Source organism: Megalopta genalis, chromosome 7 (genome assembly GCF_051020955.1).
Source record: "Megalopta genalis isolate 19385.01 chromosome 7, iyMegGena1_principal, whole genome shotgun sequence".
NCBI classification, from domain to species: Eukaryota; Metazoa; Arthropoda; class Insecta; order Hymenoptera; family Halictidae; genus Megalopta; species Megalopta genalis.
The window spans coordinates 5561141-5580466 of NC_135019.1; positions in this window are offsets into that span (position 1 = coordinate 5561141).

Below are 19326 nucleotides of genomic sequence, written 5' to 3' on the forward strand. Positions count from 1 at the left end.
TTTAATTTTAGGGGACGTAATTGAGATGGCCATAGATAAATAAAGCACCATAAATAATAAAGCACCACGAATAAATCAGTACACAGGACATACAATATGTTCTTTATTTTTAATGCTATGAAGAATGTTCGAAAGTCGGTTTATAATTAATTTCAGAAGGAGATTACGTTCTTTTCTTTGAAATATTTGTCCATATGTGTATCTGACTTTTTTTATCGTGTTGCACGTATTAACGTAACATTCGAATATTCCTGTCATAATCATAAAAGACTGTATTAAAAATATACACGTTCTGTCCGGTAGAAAAATATCAACAACCCAGAAATAATCGCATTTTCAACACCAAAATGTTGCTTTTACGATTACAGTAAATTCTGCCCAATTTTCCTTCAGCTTGTAGACAAAAATGGACAATTTGGGAATAGCAGATACGATCATTCGAGCCTTATAATAATTATTATAATTTATTAATACTTAAAACATATTAATAATCGTATCTCCTCCTTCCAAACGGTCCAATTTTGTTTACAAGCCGAAGGAAAATTGGACAGTTTGGAAGGAGGAGATACGATTATTAATCAGTTTTAAGTATTAAGAAATTATAATAATTATTATAAGGCTCGAATAATCGTATCTGCTACTCCCAAATTGGAAAAATTGGGGAGAATTCGCTGTACAAAGAACGTATTAATAATTAAATCTCTTTGTTTCAACGCGTCTACTTTTGTTCGGCCGGCCCGAACTTTTTAAGATCCCGGCCCGAAGATCGTTAGAACAGGGAAAGAGAGGAACGATCGAGAAGTTTCAGCGGCCATTAGCAGAGGATGAATTTGAGCCGTCGCGTCGTCGAGGTTGAAAAAGTAAAAAGTGCACGGCGCATACATTAACACGCGTAACTCAGAGGAGCCGGGCTGCTATGTACGAATCTTAATTCTTTCTTTGTTATCTCGTTCCACTAATTCATGGCAATTGCACTGTGGGCCGGCGAACGGAAAAAAGAAGACAGGACGAACGGCGGACGGCCAGGGGGAAGGGAGAAGGTAAAGCCATGCCTACGCCCGACGTTTTTCGCTTTCTTTGTCTGAAGAGATTAAAGGCTTAAAATGTTCTCGCCCGTTTTACATATTTTCCACTCGGACCGGCGGCCCCGCGCAACCCTAACTGCCTCATGAATAATTTTTCGGAACCGGAGCCAAGTTATTGAAGTACGTTTTGATATTTTGTACAAATTTCGCGAAATTAACTCGTTCTAATCCTGAGAGAAAGTTCGGAGAGCGTTCGCCCTATCTTTATGCAGATATTCGCCTCTTGTGCATCGATGGTATACTAAAGAAAGCTGCCGATACTGTGTGCTGCAGCTTGAAGTAGCACATCCGTTTACTCGAATATCCGCCTCTTTGTAATACTTGAAACTGTACGTTTTGTTTTGTGGAGAAGTGACAGTACTTTGTGTCATGACGAGTATACTCGTCATGCGTGAAAAGTAGTGACCATCAGCTATTTAAATTGTAATTTTAGTGAAAACAAGAACATATTCTCAACTTTCAAGATGTTTAGAATATTTTCATTTTCAGAGAATAATCTTTATTTAGTATATTTTTTCATTTTCATATTTTTTTAAAATAAGATTAAAATCAATCAAAGTGCTAATATATATCGTTTCTTGCTTCCTTGTTTGCTTTTCTTTAACTTTTATAAGTATTTGATTTTTTCCTGCGTTTTTCGTTTATTATGTATGCAGTATATGTTAATGTTAAGTGAATGAGTAAATATTAATAATAAAATTGTTATTGGCGCCACAGCTAACTGGTTAAAAGAACGTGTATGTCAAAAGTAATAATCCTTCTCTAATTGACGCTCAGATTGCTCACAAAAACGGACAATTTAGGAAGAGAAGATACGATTATTCGATCTTTGCGGTTCATTTTGATAGTTACGAATTGTCAACAACTATAAAAACGAGTTGCAAGGCTCGAATAATCGTATCTCCTCTTCCCAAATTGTCCATTTTTGTGCACAATCTGAGCGTCAATTAGGAGGACATTACTGTAATTTTTGTTTCGTTTAAACAATTCGATTACCATCCTATCAATTAATCTTTTATCCGCGATGTCTTAGATTTCAGGAGATATTGATTGTTCTAAATTAGCGAGGCTCTCTTGCCGTGGAAACTGCTAGCAACGAACCACCGTTGGAAAGCAGTGAAACGAAGAAGCAAAAAGATCAACTGATATCGTCGAATGTACTGACCCTCCAACCGCGGGCAACGCGGAATTCGCGTTCAAAATATTATATTTCGTAGAATTTAGCAAGAAGAGAACTAAAATTTGAAACATTTTGAATTAGAAATTTCTCAGTATTTTTTTATCTTTTTTTAGTCTCCCTTTTTATACTCTGTTCAATGTAATTCTTAGAACGCATCTGCGTAACAAATAAAACTACAATAAATTCTCCCTAATTAACGCTCAGCATGGAAACAAAAATGGAGAATTTGAGAAGAGGAGGTTATGTCAAGGTTATGTCAAGGTTATGTGAAAACAAGGTTATATGAAACAAAAATGGAGAATTTGAGAAGAGGAGGTGCGATTATTTTAGCTTTGCGGCTCATTTTTATAGTTGTATCTCTTTTTATCATCCTCATTTAATCGTATCTCCTATTCCCGAATTGTCCATTTTTGTTCCCAAGCTGAGCGTCAATTAGGGAGAATTCAGAATTCAGAAATTTATAAAAATCAAATAATAAATCGTAATAAACATCAGAAACTCGTCCGCGATTGCAATTATCCGCGATAATTGCCGTTTGTATCGATTTCAAGGAGCGAACATGGGCACGGGCATAAACAATGTGTGATCGTGTGATCATCGATTCTCGCGTCCGATTCAAACGAAATTATAATAGGACTAATAAAAACGCGATAATTAAAAGTATTGATTATCGAAGGTCGGCCGGTGCGACGAAGCTCGTAAATGGTGGAATAGGCGAGTTACTTCGTACACCTGTTCATTAGGTAATGAACTTATTAAATCAGAGAGACATGATGCAATAAAGAGCTCTACATATCCTCGCGACTTCTGCCCGGCCCGCTAACCCCTTCCCGTCCACCGTTTGTTCAATTATCCTGCCAGAAGGATTAACCGTTATTGGAAATAACAAGTTTAGTTTAACGTTCTCGGTATCGGGATTATGTATCGACCAAATGTCGTCTGGACTAATAAAGCCAAACCTATTCCTGGACAGGCCGAATTTAGATTTCTGCTTGAATTCGGATTATCTTGTCTGTCTCTTGTCGTCAAAGAAATGTTCTTCTTGTAATTAGAACGATATAACGCAGCTTCGAAACGATAACGTACCATTTTCTCCTAAAAGTTTCAGTTCTCTGTCATTTTTACATTTGCTAATATTTTTTATGTTCAATAATTAGTTTCAAAAATCAGTTTCAAAAATCAACGTATGATTATATTAAACGAAATTATATTTATAAGATTATTTGTGATAAAAATAGAAATTCAGTGTATCCGATTTTTTATATTGTACACAACAGATGTTATACAGTGCTGCGGTCTAGATAAACAATTACAGTGCACGCTGCTGCAGGTGTGCAATTTTTTTTTATTAAAATCAATACGTTCTTTACTTTGTTCGAGAAATTGTATCGTTTATAAAGTAAAAAGAGACGAAGGGACTTGAACCGCGCGAAGTGAAAGTACTTGCCGCATGAGTACTGGCCATAAGGTACAGATGGAGCCATTAGACTGTCTCACACTAAATACGAGGCATGGAAAATATTAAGTATGATTTTTAAGAATATTGCAACATGTATGCGTAACTATGTCAATTAAAAAAAGCCAAAAAATATTTATTTTAGAATTTTAGTATGTCTTGGACAGATTGCATAAAAATCTGCAGTTTACTCTGTCAGAAAAATAGTTCAACGAATGTTTATACTAAATATTCATGCATTTTATAAATTGTTGTACTTGGATTGTCTAGTTTAATTTATTCTATTTTATTTTATATTATCTTATATTCTTGTTCTATTTAATCTATTTTATTTTAAATCGTTTTATTTTCTGGTTCTACTTTATCTATTTTATTTTATTTACTAAATATTGATGGGCTTAGAACTAATCGTTGTAAAACTATTGCAATCAAAAATATACATCGGTGAATCGTCTTGCAATTATTATGAGATAATCTCGACATTTCATCCTTCCAGCACAGATAGAATTTTTCAATTTAAGCCACTGTAAAAGAAGCTACATCATTTTGTACTTTCCCATACACCTGAAGAACATCTACAGGGTGTCCCAAAATTATGTTACTTCTAGACAATGAGATGTTCCTGAGATCATTTCAAGAAGCTTTTTCCTTGGCGAAAATGCGATCCGCGGCTTCGTTAACGAGTTATTAACGAAAAACAGTGACCAATGAGAGGCGAGACCGGCTAACGCTAGGCAGCCGAGCCAATGAACGCAACTGTGCTCTCGTCCGCTTATTGGCTCGACCGCCTCGCGCCAGCAGAGCTCGCCTCTCATTGGTCAACGTTTTCCCTGAATAACTCGTTAACGACGCGTCGGAGAAACTTTGTGTAAAGGAAAAAGTTGCTTCAAATGATCTCAGGAACCCCTCGTTTCCCGGAAATACCATAATTTTGAGACACCAATCGGACACTGCGGCGTAAAACTTTACAAAAGAGTCGACACTCGGTGCCGACTCTGCCGAGGCTGACTCTAGCAAGGACACTGCACGGCCCGCATAACCGAATTAACACCGTAGAAACCTCGCTGCAGATTTATTTCGTCGCGATTTAATTCCGCGTCCCGCGTCAGGTCCACGAGGCAACGATGCTGGTCGCGAAGACGGTTTTAAGTGACGTTAAATTTAAGAAGCGCCCGCATTAAAATCACTGCCCCAGTATTTCACCTTTGCAATCCCCCGTCGACCTTAACTCCACCCTTAACTCCACCCTTTCCCGTAGCGTAACAACGCCGGCCCGCAAAGACGGAGACAGTCGTAGAGCTCGATGGCACGTAAAGAGTTCGCAAAGTGATTCGAATTGCCGAACAGTCGACTTTACGAGACTAGGTATTGCTAATATCAGAGCATAAGGGCCTCCGTTCGCCTTTCTCGCTCCCACCCTCTGTCACACGATCCCGCTCCCACCAATCGTCTGAATCGAACCTCGGCCCTTGTCTGCCGGCAGCTCGCACCCCGACCGCCGGGGAACCCGACTCGAACCCGACGTCCCTTGGTTTCACCGAAACTCCTTAACCATTCAACCCTCCGCGACATTTTTAGTGGCCATCAAAAACCAGCGCCGGCTTAATTATGAGGGCAGGACCAGAAATCCTTGTGCTTTCTGCTACCGTCGCAAACCAGGATACCTCGGATATTCCCGCGCGTTCTCCTGTTCGCAAATGACCCCTTTGAAATTGCGCGCATATCTCGCCGGACGTTCCTCGGCTTTAACGGGGACACGGGGAAAAAGTCGTCCCTTCGTGGAAGAATTTCGAGCGGGATAATTAACGAGACGATCGACAACGTTTAGGTTCGTTGGAAATCGATGTTTACTCCTGATCTATCTTTACTTTGATCCACAATTATTTACTGATTATTATTAATAGATTAATAATAATCAGTAAATACTGATTAAGTAAATACTGATTATTATTAATATCAATATAGAACAGTAATAATTAATATTAATATCAATATCGAACTTTACTCCTGATCTATCTTTACTTTGATCCACAATTATTTACTGATTATTATTAATAGATTAATAATAATCAGTAAATACTGATTAAGTAAATACTGATTATTATTAATATCAATATAGAACAATAATAATTAATATTAATATCAATATCGAACTTTACTCCTGATCTATCTTTACTTTGATCCACAATTATTTACTGATTATTATTAATAGATTAATAATAATCAGTAAATACTGATTAAGTAAATACTGATTATTATTAATATCAATATAGAACAGTAATAATTAATATTAATATCAATATCGAACTTTACTCCTGATCTATCTTTACTTTGATCCACAATTATTTACTGATTATTATTAATAGATTAATAATAATCAGTATTTACTTAATCAGTATTTACTGATTATTATTAATCTATTAATAATAATCAGTAAATAATTGTGGATCAAAGTAAAGATAGATCAGGAGTAAAGTTCGATATTGATATTAATATTAATTATTACTGTTCTATATTGATATTAATATTAATTATTACTGATAGAACAAATCTAAAATAAATCAAATTATCCGAGTCCATAACGAAAATTTAAGAAATGCATTCTGTACATTGCATTCTACAAACACATTCTGTAAAACGCATTCTGGTAACTTATATGTATGCTGAAAATTTCATCGAAATCGGTTGTCCTGGACACGAACCGCAATCGATTAAAGATCGCGAAAATCGCTGTTTTTCACGAATTTCAAGCAAAATTTCGATGAGATTTGCATGTTTTAAGTTTTCGTTACGGGCTCAGATAAAAATGTTTAAATAACATCATTTCTTAACTTTTTTGTCATTCCAACGAATTGCGGTCTAAAAAAGCTTTTTGTATACTCATTCCATAGAGAACTAGTCGATCTAACATCTCAAAAATATCCAAGTACTTCGAACTAATTCTTAAAAAGTTGTTCCGTTCGAAAACGCGTTAACGAACATTCCGAGGCGACTGTATGTCTTCCACAATTATTAACACTTCGAATTCCGTGCTGACAATATCAGAAAAATATTCTTTCAAAACACTTCCCGAACATTCTTACGTTTCGCGGATCCCAGCAAAATTTGAAGGATGCGATAAATTGGCGTGAAAATTAATTTTCAGATCCGAGCAAGTAATTTTGTCGCGCGCGTATGGACGACGCGACGGTCGACGCGTTGAGTTGGACAGCGAAATTAAAATATAGCCCGGAGTACAAACAATAGCGAACCATGTATCCAGCTAATTAAAAATCGACACTTTCGGCAACGATAGATCTCGCGAAAGGAATACGTATTTTACGTTCAATTATTTTTGCACGAGCTTAGACTACAACGCAGACGCGGTCTCGCATCGTGATTTGAACGTGGAACGCGTCAATTATGTTAAAAATACTTGGGACACCGTCGCATATGTCAGATATTATAGAAATGAAAAAGTAATTCGGGCGAAATCGCTTCCCTTAATTGCACGTTGCGAAATCAGCCATTAGCGCATTGCCTCTCCCCCTCCCCACCCTCCCCTACCCCGGCCCTTCTCTTTCACTTCCAACGAACACAACGCACTTCCGCTGTTCCTTGTCCCTGAGAACAATGTCGGCGTTTGGCATCATCATCCAGCCCTTAGCGCGAATAATAGAAGAGCTAAACGTCACCGGGGGTGCGAAACGTTACAGTGGGGCAGTTCACAGTCTGGTGATTAGGATTAGGCTAGTCCGCAATGTGGCGATATTGTCTGGACCGGTGCGGAGGATCGTTGGATAGCTCCACGGACCGACATGCATTGCGGAAGCTGTAGAGGGTTCGCGAATTTAAATTATTTTCGTGCTCGCAATCGGCCTTCGATTTACGTAATTTCTATTTCCATTTCTCAGATTCTATTAATCCGTTGTCTATTATTGGGTTTGCAACTAAGTAATTGCCGATTTCAGTTATATTTTTGTGACCTCTTGCCAGCGTGATGGCAATTTGTGAGCAACATTTTTCAAAAATATATGTCTCAAATGAATATGTGCATATCTATTGCAATTTGCAATGACATTATCAGACAGAACTTTCCGGTAGACCTAATACAATGTATATATTGGGTTGGCAACTAAGTAATTGCCGATTTCAGTTATAGATGTCTCTCACTCCCATTTTTATGATATCCGTAAATGTTATATTATAAAATTATTATTATTATTATTATTATGTTATTTTTTATTATCCGCGAATGTTAGCAACTGGACAAATTGAATGCAGCGGTCAAGGAAAAGCGACCAGAATTGGTCAATGGTAAAGGTGTCATTTTCCAGCAGGACAATGCTAGGCCGCACACGTCTTTGTCCACTCGGCAAAAATTCATGGATATTGGTTGGGAATCGATGTTACACCCACCAAATAGCCCTGATCTCGCGCCATCGGATTACCACTTATTTCGATCCCTGGACAACTCCCTTCGTGGTAAAACTTTTAACGATGATGACGCTGTAAAATCTCACTTAACTCAGTTTTTGGCCGAAAAGGATCAGACTTTCTACGAGCGTGGAATTTTCAAGTTGTCAGAGAGATGGCGAAAGGTCATCGAACAAAATGGAAAATACATTACAGATTAAACTTCGTTCCAAGTAAAAAAAGATTTTTTATTTCATTGAACAAATCGGCAATTACTTAGTTGCCAACCCAATAGTACGACTTTGTGCTCTTAACACTTAGCCAACCGAACGGGGAGATCTCCCCGTTTTAAATTCAGTCGGTTGACGATCGAATGGATGATTAATCAAGAATTAAAAATGATTGCTTAACTTCATTAAGATTTGCAAGAGGTACGAATGCTGAAGAAGTAATCGACGCCATATAAGTTTGCTTCATAATTTTTGTTTAATCGAATGAAATATTTTAATTTTATGAAAATTGTTGAGGTTTCTAGCGCGATCGTGGAAGTGTTAAGATAAAAGTGTGCAGCTGAAGTATAAAATGTCAAGGACATAAGAAGAATTTAATGATACAGTTGCGCTATTTTCACTTGATTTAAAATGACTAAAAGAAAGAATTTAGTTTCATTTCATTTCTGTTACAAACTAATCGTCTTAGAAAATGTTTACTTTGCATAAATAACTGCAGTCTACCTATTAGAGTATGCTATTTAGATTATGCTAGATTTCTTTTGGAAAGGGATTAGAAATTTAGCAGCTCAGAAATGAAATTTACTAATAACTATACTAATAACTATACTTTAAATTTACTAATAATTATACTAATAACTATACTTTAAATTACGTATAGTTATACTTATAACTATACGTAGTAAAAGTATAGTTATACTTATAACTATACGTAGTAAAAGTATAGTTATACTTATAACTATACGTAGTAAAAGTATAGTTATACTTATAACTATACTTTTAATTACTAATAACTATATACTAATTAAAGTTCTTATGATTGAAGACTTTGCCAGCCAACATTTTGGAGATTGATCTCCGTAGAAACATAATTATACAAGCAACACGTCCTATCAAGGAGAAAAAGTCGCGTTAACCCCTTGACATACAAATAAAACGGGATTTGTTGCGTCCGAAAAATACTATTTAATTTGACTCAATCGAACAGTTGCGTGCAAGCTGAGAAAGAGAATGTTTTGTTTTGAAATTCGGATTACCGATTCGTGGTTGCAACTTTCTTATCGGTACCGTCGCGAAGGTGGGAGGGTGGGGCATATCTTGAACATTGTAAACAAACCGGAATCGACGCACGAGTGAAGCAACCGAGTAATCTAATGATATACTGCGCGGCGTCCGTCGAAAACAGCTCTCGACGAGTTAGACTCGTCAAAGCCTGCAGTGGCACGTGAAATGAACGACGACCCTAACTCGTCGTTGTATGTCGACGGGTCAAACGATCCACGATATTCAAGAATCTGGTCTAAAAATCGTTCTTTTACGATTCCGTGTATCAGGACGAAATTGTAAGTCTTCGCACATAAAATAAAGACGTTGCAATTGGAAATCGTTCTTTCAACAAAACTGTAACAGAGCTTGTTCAGTATCATTTGTAATTTGATTTGTCGACTTTGTTCAACGTATTTATTAGCGTACTCTTTCCAGACACGTTAGTTCTTCCGTAGACCTCAACGAAACACGGGACAATGTAAATTAAATGTCAGAAACTAGAGATAATCAACTGACAATCTACGTCCAAATAGATCGGAGCCCTGTAATACGAGTGTTAAATGCTTTGCCGAGTTGTTCTATAGTTAGAAAACCATAAATGACTCTTTTATTTAATGCTCTTTTAAGCTCTTTTTATTCAATGAAAAGCTAAGGAATAGGTAAAATGACGCGGCGTGTAAATTATTCGATATGGACGGTGTTCAATTTTGAATAAATATTGCTCACTTAAGGTCAAGTCGCTTAATCGCTTATTGTCTAGATTCGATTTCGTTCATAGAATTTGTGACAGTGTCTACTTTCGATGTGAGAACCGACGTGATTTTTCCTGCAACGTACACATTAATTTATTTAACAATTTTCCACAGAACTACGGTGAATCCTCTCTAATCGACGCTCATCTCGGAAACAAAACGAGCCGCCGAAAACAGCTCTCGACCAGTTAGACTCGTCCACGGTCTATACAGTGGCACGTGAAATGAATGACGACCTCGTCATTGTGTGTCAAGGGGTTAAAAAGAAGAAAGAAAACCCTCCGAGCGTCTTGCCACGGGTACGGAGACAACGGAAACTGCTCGAGCCACTCGGCGAGCGGGCGTTATCACGAGTTCGGCTATTCGATGACAAGGAGAGCGTCGCGAGGTGTGAAGCGCGAGAAGTGAAAAACACCGGGGGAGGGGGGTGAACCGCTTGGGCGCGGCGGTGTTGCGCGTGCATATAGCGAAGAAAATAGCTTAGTTTCGCCGTAGGACGCCGAAATTAGATTCCGTTCGAGAAGACGTTCCGAATGTTCACTCCCCGACCTTCTTTCCCTTTATCTGTTGTACGCCACCTCCCCTCTCCCTCCCCCACCCCGCCCCCCGAAATCTCCCCGTGCAACCTCGTTTCAGTCGCTCATACTGCATCTTCCTCGTTCACCCTTACCGGCACCTTACGTCTCCAGCCGTGTTCCGGCGGCCCCCTCCCTTCCCTCCGGGTCCCTCCCCGCCCCGCCGTTTGCAATTCGTTTTCTTCTTCGTGCCGGGATTCCCGTTTCCCCGGGGACACTCGACGACGTCGCGATGCTCCTCCGCGTTCCGCGGTACTATGCATATTTCACCGATTTTTATGGAATTCCTTTTAGACTCATTCTTTCCACCCACTCCATAGTTTTTCTCTATTTCAGCTCGGGACCGTCGCCCCTCTCTTTGTCCATCCCGCAGCCCTGCTTCACGACCCTCCGCCACTCTTCCTCGTCCTCGTCCTCGTCCTCGTCCTCGTCCTCATCCTCTTCCTCTTCCTCATCCTCTTCCTCTTCCTCCTCCACCTCCGCGCTTCTACAACGTCGTCTGTCATTTTTCCCTCTGATTGTTACGCGGCGTGTACTCCGACCCGTCCCGTAGCCGTCGTTCTCCCCCGTGGGGCCGGATTTTGTACGGAGATTTTCCGATTAACCCCGTTGAACTGTCGATCGATCAAGCGGAACAATATCCCGCCTGACGTCTATGAATTCGCGCGATCTTCCCGGAACCCGTTGTATCTGCTCCACGGGCAAACGCTGCCAGCACCGAACAAGACCCGGGAAATTGAAAGACGCGGGAAATAAATGTTGCCGTTGTTACTCGCCCACGAGGTTCCGCGACGATAATGAACACTGCGCCGTTGAGTTGACGCGCGAATACGATCGTTTTATGTTTTAATAAGCGCGAACGATCTTCGAATATGAGAGAATAAATGTTTCCGATTACCGATAAGTCGCAAATGTATCTGATCGGTTTTTTCATGGATATTTTAGTGTGTTTATACTGAATTCATTGTCCGATGAATTGATCTGCTCGAATCACGCTGTTGAAGTGTATAAATTGTTGTTGAATATGTGGTGTGAGCACAGGCGGCGCTTCTAATTTAACAAATTTGTGGGTTACGTGTACGTTGATTATGGAGTGTCGGTAATACGAGAAGAGATCGAATATTGTTCTATTTATTCTGAAACTGTACTAGAAATATAGTAATTTCTTGTGGATATGCTTGGAGGTTGGAATTAAAACCGGCAGATCTGAGAATATTAGATTGCGATTCTTCGGGCCCCGCGGCTCGTTTTTATAGAAATTTGGAGCAGTCGGCAAAAAAGACAGCAGCCAACGTGCTGACGTACGTTAATATGTGTACATGGTAATGCTAGATTAAGAACTATGACTTAACTTTTTTATTTTTGTCATTTTTTACAACGATTCGAAGGCAATTCTGAGGCCACGTGAAGCGATTCGAAGGCAATTCGGAGATCAAAGTAACACGATTCGAAGACAATTCGGAGATCATATGCCACGATTCGAAGGTAATTCGGAGACCTCGTGAAACGATTCGAAGACAATTCGGAAACCACGTGCCACGATTCAAAGGCAATTCGGAGACCACGTGACACGATTCGAAGCAATTTGGAGGCCACGTGACATGATTCGAAGGTAATTCAGAGACCACATGCCACGAATCGAAGGCAATTCGAAGATCAAAGTGACACGATTCGAAGGTAATTTGGAGACCTCTGACACGATTCGAAGGAAATTAGGAGGCCACATGCCACGATTCGAAGGCAATTCGAAGGAAATTAGGAGGCCACATGCCACGATTCGAAGGCAATTCGAAGGAAATTAGGAGGCCACATGCCACGATTCGAAGGCAATTCGGAGACCACATGCCACGAATCGAAGGCAATTCAGAGACCACGCGACACGATTCGAAGGCGATTCGGAGGCCACATGACACGATTCAACAATCACGAATCTAATATCTACCATGTATAGTAATTTGAGAAGGAAGAGGAGATACGATTATTCGATCGAAAATATTGCTCAAAATTCACCGCAAAATTCACTAAATTCTAATCTAAGAATTCCTCAACTTTGAACTATCATAACTTCTCGTAAATAAATGCTACAACATTCCACTTAGGCTCATTGTAAAGCCTTACTCTAGCTCGTTTCTATAGTTGTTGACAATCGGTAACTATAAAAACGAGTCGCAGAGCTCGAATAATCGTATCTCCTCTTCCCAAATTGTCCATTTTTGTCCATTTTTGTCAAATCTAAGCATCAATTTGGGAGACATATTGTTACGCTTATCGTTAAAATCAGTGAAACCAACGGTATTCCGGATCACCTCGGTAACTGAAACCCACATCCTGTCACGCGAAAACTGTAAATCTACTTTAAAAACGCGCAAACTTCTAAACATCGAGCGAACGATAGAAAACGAGTTCCGAGCTACGTACGGTCCGAAAAATTGCAAATGTTTAGCAGAAGATTCGCAGCCCGGTGTCAGCGTGAACCGTGTTAAATAGAAGTAGAGCAGCGTTGACTGTTTTAAGAAGAGTCCGTCGGCAGCCCAGAGGGGTATTTTATTTTCTTAGATTTTACTTTTAGCGACTATTCTCCATTGCGAAAGAAAGACAATTTTGCCTTCGGCGAACGAGCTGCGCCAAGCACACCGGGCAACGATACACTCGAGACTCTCTCTCTCGCTCTCTCTTCTCTCTCTCTCTCTCTCTCTCTCTCTCTTCAGCTCTCTCGGTCGGTCGTTCTCCGTCAAGCCTCCTTATATTCTGTATATACCACCCACGAGGCAACAACTTGCCTCCAGAGATCAGTATGACTGTCGGTGTGTACGGATACCGGCGCACTATGGAAATAAAGCACTTCCGAGCTCCGCGAGAAATGCATACGTTCCCCCTGGCTACCCCTGGAAACCCTCCTTCGAGATCTCCGGCAATCCCTCCTCGTCACCGGGGTCTCCTCGAAGAACCGAAAACCCGCGGTGATACGGCACTCCCGATTAAAGCTACACCGGGAGGAAGTCATTAGGTTCCCATCGAGGCACCGAGCAGTAACGAAATTTATTTCCACGTTGTCGGCGACGCGGCGATCATTACGGCGTTTTGTCTACTTCGCCGTTAACTTCGTTCGCGAAGTAGTTTGCGCCGCCGGGGCCAGGCCGGGTGCGGCGGGGAGGCAGGAGAAAGCGACCGACCCGGGTCTCCCAGCAGGCTAGGGACGCGACCAAAGACCTTCTCGCGTGTCTTCCGTGCCGCGATGATTATATCTTCGGTCTGGAAATTGCAACGCGAGCCCCCCCGGTTTTGTTCGAACGCGTCTTCCACGGGCGCGAAACCGCCCGGAAAGGAGAGAGAGAGAGAGAGAGAAAAAAGAAAAGGAAAGCAAAGCCGAACTTACATTTCCGAAGTAGGGCGCACGGCTCTTTTTTCGGGCCTGCAGATTGAAACTCTTCGCCCGGCTTTGTCTCGGCGCTTCTTCTTTCGCGGTTGCGTTGATTGCGACCGCTTCGATGAATTCCCGCGGGAAGAACAACGTTTATGTTGATCGCGGCGACGGGTTCGCTCGAACGGCTGGACAACGGATGACTGGACCGCGGATTTCACGTGGCGAACGTTGACTCTTCGACGTATCATTTTTCTTGAAGCGGTTACTGCGATTAGAAATTTTTCTAATTTTTAATTATTGAAATAAATTAATTTTTTAAATAATTATTTAATAATTATTATTTAATAATATCATTTAATATTTTATAAGATTTATTATATAAGATATTTATATATTTTATTATATAAGATTATATAATATTATTTAATAATTCTTTTTTTAAATATATAATTAATTTTTAATTAATTTGTTAATCTTTTCTGTAATTACTTGGAAGACTTAGAAGAATTTTCATAGAAGAAAATTGATGCTTACCGTGTGCCTAAATTCACTTGAATGCTTGAACATTGATCACAAGAGACTGGAATTTTATTCGAATTTTAAAGAACGGAATAATGATTGTATGAATAATATTTAATTTTAATAATAAAATAATGATAATTTTAAATACTCAATAAGTTGTTACTAGACATTTTTCTCGACGAGTCAAGCTCGTCAAAGTACGGCAACGGGTTTATAGATCGAATAGGAAACGAGGGATTTAAAAATGCAGTTGCATCGTTTCGGTGATCATTGAAATTATTGGAAAACGAAATCAACGTCTACGTAGATTCTGTATCTTGCGATCGATGCAGACAGTTTTTATTTTGTATAAAAATCCGTAGTCTAGCCGATGAGAACGTGATACAGTTTTATTATGGTTTTATAGGAACGAATTACATTCGCGTCTGAATGAATCCAAATTGGATAGAGAATAAAATCTGACGAAGTTGGGCAAAAAGTGATTCGATTGATGATTAAAGATTATAACCTATCGGTTGTTATAAATTGTTATAAATTAATTTATGATTACGATTATAACTCGTTAGTTATTATAAATTATAAAAAAAGAACTAAATATAAAGCTAATTCGACGCAAAGTAATCTCATTAATGATTAGCAATTATAACCCTTTAGTCATTATGAATTATTAAAACTTAGTTAACGATTGCAATTATAACTCGTTAGTTATTATAAATTATAAAGAAAACTAAATAAACCTAATTGGACGCAAAGTAATCTCATTAATGATTAGCAATTATAACCCTTTATAGTCATTATGAATAATTAAAACTTTGTTAACGATCGCAATTATAACTCGTCAATTATTATAACCAATTTATAATAATGGAGAAAAAAGTGATTGGACACAAAGTGATGCGACGATTAACAATTATAACCCGTTGATTTTATAAATTGTTACAAATTAATTAACGATTACGATTATAACTGGTTAGTTGTTGTAACTAATTTATAATAATTAGGGAAAAAGTAATCGAATGAATACTATAATCCGATGAACGATGAACGATCATAACCAACGATCAAAGCTAAACATGTCCGATCATCGCGCACTGTTCATATCTTTTTCAATAATTATAGGCTAGCATGTCGGATCATCGCTCAAAGTTTCTACTCTTTCCAATACATAATTCTAACGGGCTGCCGTGTCCGATCATCGCTCACCGACTCTAATTTTTGCGATACTCGAAACAGACTGACACGTCCGATCGTCGTGCACCGTGTTTCTACTTTTTTTTTCCCGCTCGTAGTTACAGTTTGACGCGTCCGATCATCGCGGGCCGTTTCTACTTTTCCCGATCATTCTAAAACAGCTCGACGCGTCCGATCATTACGCGGCGTCTCCACTTTTTTCAACGACCGAAATAACGTTGCGCGTCCGATCATCGCGCGCCGTTTCCACTTTTTCCGATAATTGAAACGGTCTAACGTGACCGATCGTCGCGCACCGTTTCACTGCTTCTCGCGATAATTTAAATGAAATCGCGAAATGCCTGCGAAAATTCGTCGCGCATCGCGTTTCCACTTTCTTTAAAAAAATAACTCACGCCACCTCGTCGCGGCAACGTTTAGAAACGATCGTCCGGAAAGAGAAATAAAAATGAAATTTTACATAACGTAAAAATTACGCGATGCAACTTGTACAAGCGATCGAATGCGCCGACGAATGATTGTTCGATTCGCATTCTACTCTACTAGAGAACTTTCTAATTAATTTCTCACAGCGCTTGAACTCTCACCGGAAAGATGCGGAAAAGAATCTCTGCTACAGTTCTCATGGAGATGAAACTCGACAAAATACGCTGCGTTCGCCGTGAACCGCCTTTTACAATCGTCCTAATTATTGGGTTGGCAACTAAGTAATTGAACTCGTCAATCATGATAACTAATTTATAATAATGGAGAAAAAGAGTGATTGGACACAAAGTGATGCGACGATTAACAATCATAACCCGTTAATTTTATAAATCGTTACAAATTAGTTAATGATTACAATTATAACTCGTTAGTTATTATAAATTATAAAGAAAACTAAATAAACCTAATTGGACGCAAAGTAATCTCATTAATGATTAGCAATTATAACCCTTTAGTCATTATGAATAATTAAAACTTAGTTAACGATCGCAATTATAACTCGTCAATTATTATAACTAATTTATAATAATGGAGAAAAAGAGTGATTGGACACAAAGTGATGCGACGATTAACAATCATAACCCGTTAATTTTATAAATCGTTACAAATTAGTTAATGATTACAATTATAACTCGTTAGTTATTATAAATTATAAAGAAAACTAAATAAACCTAATTGGACGCAAAGTAATCTCATTAATGATTAGCAGTTATAACCCTTTAGTCATTAAGAATAATTAAAACTTAGTTAACGATCGCAATTATAACTCGTCAATTATTATAACTAATTTATAATAATGGAGAAAAAAGTGATTGGACACAAAGTGATGCGACGATTAACAATTATAACCCGTTGATTTTATAAATTGTTACAAATTAATTAACGATTACGATTATAACTGGTTAGTTGTTGTAACTAATTTATAATAATTAGGGAAAAAGTAATCGAATGAATACGCAAATGTTATATTATAAAATTATTATTATTATTATTATGTTATTTTTTATTGTCCGCGAATGTTAGCAACTGGACAAATTGAATGCAGCGGTCAAGGAAAAGCGACCAGAATTGGTCGACCGTAAAGGTGTCATTTTCCAGCAGGACAATGCTAGGCCGCACACGTCTTTGTCCGCTCGGCAAAAATTGATGGATATTGCTTGGGAATCGATGTTACACCCACCAAATAGCCCTGATCTCGCGTCATCGGATCACCACTTATTTCGATCCCTGGACAACTCCCTTCGTGGTAAAACTTTTAACGATGATGACGCTGTAAAATCTCACTTAACTCAGTTTTTGGCCGAAAAGGATCAGACTTTCTACGAGCGTGGAATTTTCAAGTTGTCAGAGAGATGGCAAAAGGTCATCGAACATAATGGAAAATACATTACAGATTAAACTTCGTTCCAAGTAAAAAAAAATTTTTTATTTCATTGAACAAATCGGCAATTACTTTGCCAACCCTCTAAACTAAATCGACCACTTCATTATCGATATGGAAGTAAGAATAATTGTTCTTAATGTTTTATTTACCACTTTTACGTCAATGATAACGCAATAATAACGCAATAAACATTAGCACGGTTATATGTCAGCAGGTTTAGAAGCTAATAGCAGTTGCGTAGGTCCTAATAAATGCAGTCAAATTTATCTAAAAATTGACCAAACACACCATAAAATTAATAAAAATATATCACATTAAAATATTCAAATATATAAATCACATTTAAAATTGTATTCAATCCATTAACACGTTCCGTGCCACGTGTACCATCGATGGTACACGCTTGCATGTTTACTTAGTGAACTGAACAAATTGTTTACAAGAAATTTAGAACCGAAGAATCAATTTCCACCGCAAGAATGGGCGTTGATAAGTTTTTGTTACGTTGTTATGTGTACGAGAATTAATAATTGCACGTAATACATCAAGTTTTAGTAAAATATCAAAGTGTGAAGATTCGAGTAAAAAAAGCTCGGCACGGAACGTGTTAAGAATTAACAGCTAAAAATTGCTGAAAAACCCTTGACGGGAGCGTCGAACTCTACCCTGAAAAAAAAGGTGGACAGAAATCGAGAAAGAATAGGAAGCATTTCGGTCCGAAGTGCTGTCCATAGTACCGTCCTTGAAATGTCAGCGAGAGCGCAAGCGGTCGAAAGCACGGGACTAGACAGCAGATGTTATTCGGCAGCGTCGTATGTTTATTAGCCGGTCCGGCCGGCCGGTCGGCCGGCTTAAACGAGCCGTGTCAGAAGGCGTTGAAATCGGGCGGACGAACAATTAACGCGTCCTCCCTCCCCCCGCGGCTGAATTAACCGCGCGGAAATCTTCGTGCTCGCCGTGCACGCCGGGCTCTTTATAACCGAAAAACGTGCGAACATTCCCATAGTTTAGTCGAGTTTCAGTTTGCAAAGGGAGAGCCTTATGATCCTGCGTTGTCTGGCGCACGAAGAACGGAATAATGGAGAAAACGAAGAAAACCCGTACGACCCGTACGGCGGCGAATAGCCGCCGAATTGGGCGGGAAAGAAGCGGAAGGCGGAAAAGCGGAAGGCGGAGAGAGGCCGGTTCGGATCCTCCGATGGAAAGCGCGCGAGAATCGATTTTAACGAGCGGAGGGGAACGACGCTAACTATCGGCGCTAACTTAACCGGCGCGATAACATTTCATTTACATAACCGTAATCCTACTTAGCGGAGGATATCTAATTCCTCTCCGGACCGTGCGTTTCCGCTTTACGAAGCGGTCCGATGCGGTTCCAAGCGGTTCGAAGCGGTTCGATGCGACGCCCGAAACCGGCGACTCTCCGCTGCGACTGGCTGCTTCCCGATGGACACTTTCGCCGCAAAAAAAGCCTCGAGATGCCTTCGATGACGAGCCGAGTCTCGAAATCCAAGGGACGCGCGAGCGAGCAGCGTGAGACGGAAAGCGACGCGATCGAGATAAACAGAGCGCGCCGGAATATGTTATCGGATGGCCAAGCGGACGCGGCCTTTGTGGCCCGGCAACCTTTAACGGCCCGTGGTTTACCTGGCTTTTGAA